Source organism: Octodon degus, unplaced genomic scaffold, assembly GCF_000260255.1.
Source record: "Octodon degus isolate 3935 unplaced genomic scaffold, OctDeg1.0 scaffold00181, whole genome shotgun sequence".
Lineage (NCBI taxonomy): Eukaryota > Metazoa > Chordata > Mammalia > Rodentia > Octodontidae > Octodon > Octodon degus.
In genome coordinates, this window is record NW_004524757.1 from 322,851 (window position 1) to 327,929 (window position 5,079).

Consider the following 5,079-nt stretch of genomic DNA (forward strand, 5'->3'; position numbering starts at 1 on the left):
TTAGAGGTCCAATTAGACCCAGCTAGTCCCTTTCTGGGTATCTTCTTGAAAGAATTAAGAGCAACAAACCACAGATATACATGCAGACCCAAGTTTATAGAGGCACAGTTTGTAATAGGTAAATATTGGAAATAACCAAAATGTCCATATAAGTCAAGAGATAAATTTAATTATTTAAATTGAAGATTTTATCACAAATAATTATTTGTTCAAAGAAAAATTAAATGAAAATTAGGTACTGTATAAAATAAAGTGTCGATACAGTTAATATCAAGTTACTGAGATGCATTCATAAAACTATTCACAGGTAAAATCTCAATTTTCCGTACTCAATTTATAAAAGTTAAACATAAAGTGAAACCTTAAATATTTTGGAAATGATACATTAACACATACAGACTATGGGTGAAATTGGAGGGTGTGGTTGATCGCCAAGTGGTGGTCAACCTGTTATACTCTTTAAGTGAATTAGTGTAGTGCTGGGTATAGAAGGCCCACCTCACCATTGTTGCCAGCAATGTAAGAGGCAGAACTAGATATGAGTTGCTACAGGCTGTTAGGGAAGCTGTTGGGGAGCTGTTGCAACCTGCTGGTTCTCTTAGGCTATTCTGCCAGAGGACCTTGTCATGCCGATTTTCCTGAAGAACTTGGTTGTCCTCATCAGAAGAGAAGCTTCAGACCTCATTGTCCCTAATGATGACTGTGGTTTGTTTTGGGGAGCTCTGGTTCTCACTTTGAGCATTGCTTCCTGACTCTGGAGGGAAGATGGCACACAGCTCATTTTCTTGGAGAAACTTATCCCATTGGCTTTTCTGATGGGAAGCTGGCTTTCCTTATTGACAGAGGAGCTTGAGTCCTCACTGTTGCTGAGGATGGCTGTGGTACTTTTCAGGGGAGCTCAGCTTCTTACTTTGACCATTGCTTCCTGGCTCCAGTGCAGATACCTCAGTCTGCTAGCACAGAGCCTTCATCTTGTTGGCACAGACTTTCAGGGTTCCACCACTGACCTTGGCCCTCACCAGTGCAGATCTACGAAACAGGCCTGCCTGAGACATTGTTATGGGCAATAGGCCTCCAGCTGGACTTTCAAGAGGCATTGTTACAAGCTCTGGGTCTTCACCTGGACTCGTGCTTGATATTACTATGGAATCCAGGCCCTCAGTTGGATTTTTGGTGTTTAGTTTTAGTTTGTGGACAGATTTCCTGAACTTTTTCTATAAGATGCTTTGAAAGATTCATTGTAAAATATTAGAAAATGTGTCCTGTACTGTTCTGATCTCCTAGTAAAATCCCAAACCATAACAGAAAGGAAGCACAGCAAATATCAAATGATGAAGCAATATATACATAAATTAAGTACTTAAAATCTGACATCTAAACCTCATCTCTTCTACTTGCATAGAGTAAAAAATTGGGCATTTTACTGAACTTCTTTGAGAGACAAAATACTGATGTGTAAAATACTGGTTTAGGAATTTTTTTTCTGAAAAAAAAGGCAGATAGTAAATATTTTAAACTACATAAATGTCTATTACTTTAGGACAAAGCCAAGTGTATATATGTCAGGTAGTAAATATTTTAGATTTTTTGCACTACATAGATGTCTATTACTTATAACAAGGCCATGTATATCTAACATAATATGTATATAAATGTGTGTGACTGTGTTCTAAACATTTTCACTTATAAAACCAGGTGGCTACAGTTTATAATTAATCCCACATGGATGTTGCCTTGCTGGATCCCAAAGTACAATGTTGTCATAAATCTATTAAATAGGGGAGATAGCTCAGTAGAATAAACACTTGCCTGGCAAGTGCAGGGTACTGAGTTCAATCCACAGTACTGCATTAAAAAAATAAATCGATATATTAAATATAATAAATTTCATGTTTTATAAAAAATTAAAGGGAGTAAGAGTGCATAAAAGATACACACACATATGAGTATGTATATATGAATTTGTATATAAAATTTAAAATAACTGTCATCAAGGAGGCTAAATTCAAGAAAGGATATAAAATATCCCAATGTGTAAAAGATTTTAATACAAGGTATTATTACCACTTTCAGATACATAATAAAATTGAATACACCCTAATAGATAACTTTTTCATAAATACAAAACATTTTTTCTAAATTATATTATACAAAAAAATAAATAAAATCAAATGAAAACCGGTGGCATAGTAAAAGATTATTTTAACAGTATTAAAATTAAAATAAAAGAATGTAATTGTATGGGTGTTTATAAAGGTTGACCAGGGATCTGACAATCTGACCCATCAACAAATCTTTCAAATCATTTAATTTTTATACAAACAAAAAAGACAATGCAGGTTGACGTGATAGCTCAGCAGACTAAGTACCTGCTTAGGTAAGCTCAGGGAACAGGGTTAGACCCCCGGCACGACATGCTGTGCAGGCCTTGCCCCCAGGCATGCTGAGCCTGTGACAGAGACTGGGAATGATGGCGCATGCCTGTAATCCCAGCGCTGAGGAGGCTGAAAACAGGAGGATCACTATCCGTCTGAGCTGCGTAGTGAGACCCTGTAGCAAATACATATTTTTTTTTTTTTGTATTTTAGGGAAGGGTCTACAGGGTGTTCAGGGTCTCACTACTAGATTGAAATCGTAGTGATCCTCCTGTTTACAGTTTCCCAAGTGCTGGGATTACAGACATGTGAAACCATGCTCAGTCTCAATTGCCATCTCAACATGCCCCGGTGGCAGGACCGGCACGGCAGGCCCGGGGATAGAACCCCAGGCCCCTGCACCTGCTTTCAGGAGCTTTAATCTGCTGAGCTATTTGGCTGACCCTCCAAATACATAAATGTTTCTAAAAATGCACAAAATGAAAATACATTATTTGGAGGACTGTTACAGGAAAACCTTTTCACTGATTTTGAGACACATGCTTTATTACAATTATCATTAGCTGTCCATATACAAATGATATTTTACTTTGCACTAACCTAAAACCGAGATGCATCAAATATCCAAATATTATTACCGAAGCACTCAATACACTGGGTGATAAACTAGGTAACACTCTTGAAGATGTAGATATCAGCAAAACTTATGAACAGAACCCTGGTTTTAGAGAGAATATAACAAAGAAGATCAATAAATGGGACCATATCAAATAAAAATCTTCTGTGCAATGAAGGAGAGTACCAAGAGAGTAAAGAGAAAACCTACCGAATGGGAAAAATCTATTTCCTGTTACTCTTTAGAGAGAAAAATAATATATAGACTAAGACTTAAAGAGCTAAGAAAATAATCAGATGTCCCAAATTTAAAGATCCAAACAAAAAACAGACATCTGAAATTAATAGACTCCTCAAATTATGAAATAGAATGTTAATAAATACATGAAAAAATGCTGACAATTGTTGGCCATTTTTGAAATGCAAATTAAGATAACAGTAGTAGTTTATCTCATTCCAAAAAAATGGCTAGGAGAATAAGAGGTATACAATAGTAATCTTTCAGTTATTCTTCTGTGTTCAGCAGCAGAATATTTTCATCAGCACACCTACAAATGGACTTCTCTTCCAACCTATGAATCATGATTCCACCTGAGTCTACAGGGTAGATTTCAAAGAAATAGCTGTAGCTCAGTTCCACAAGTGACGCCTAGCCACCAGTAACTGTCACGGTCATTATGCACGTCCACAACACACTAGAACTTTGTGCGATATCCCATCCTCAAATGGTTAGAAGTGCTGGTCATTTACTTGCCATTCCAGTATTTATCTCATGTTTTACTCTTAGTACTTCTTTGTTATCATGAAAACTTTTTCTAAGTTCAATTGTTTTGAAACATTTAATTTTCTGAATATTGCTTAATCTTAATTTTTGTTCTAGGATTTATACCATATCTTTGACTTACAATTTATTTAAAAGACATTGTATGATATCTTCTCCTAGTATTAGAAACTTTAAAAAGTATATTTCCATTTTCTGTTGACTTTAAAAAAAAACAGAGGTTTGTACCTATGTTGTTTATTTATTATTTCTTGCCTATATCTTGTAATATGAGAAACTACTTTGGCAGTAACAATATACAATGTACTAACCATTGTTACTCTCCTAAAATCTTGTTTTGAGATTTTGTACCATTGTTTTTATTTTCTTTTCTTTAAAATAAAATAACTGATATAAAAAAAAGAATGGCTGTCATCAAGAAATCAACCAATAACAAGTGTTTTCCAGGTTACTGGTGGGAAAGCAACACTTTATCGTTGGTGGGAGTGTAAGCTAGTGCAGTCACTATAAAACTCTGTATGGAGTTTCCTTACAAAACTAAAGCTGAAGGTTCTATTTGACTGAGCTGTGATCCTTATAAGTAGCTTCGCAAAAGTTAGATTCAACATCCACAATGACACATGCATTAACCATGCTTATAGGAGCACAATTTATAATAGATAAAATTTGGAAACAATCCATATATCCATCAAATGATGGTGGATAAAGAAAATGTATTTATATGCAATTGAGTATGGCTCTGTCATTAAAAGGATTAAAATGAGGCATTTTTAGTTTAATGAATGTATCACAAAACCATAAACTTTTAAATGAAATAAATCAGATGCATAAAGTTGAAATATTGCATTTTCTTTTATTTTTAAAAAGAATTTATTTATTTATTTATTTAGTACAGGGTCTCACTACGCAGCTCAGACTCAGTGGTTCTCCTATCTCAGCCTCCTGAGTGCTGGGATTATAGGCTTGTGACACCATGCTCTGTTTCATTGGCTGGCATGGTGCACCTGGGGTCCCAGGGCTGGCACAGCATGTACTACCAGGGATCGAACCTGGCTTCTTGTGCTTACCAAGCAGGGGCTTAAACTGCCAAACTATCTCCCCAGCCCTGTGTTTTTTCTCTTTTGTGAGAAATCCAAAGTATCAATCATGAGCAAAATAGAAGATTCAATATTAAGGAATGATATTAAAGAATAGAAAGAAGTTTTTCTAATAAGAAAGAAGAACAAGAAATGGGGGAGGGAGAAGGAAGTAAAGGCATGTAAAGAAAAATAATTAAAAAGGGAAAATAGAAATACACCTGTTGTAATT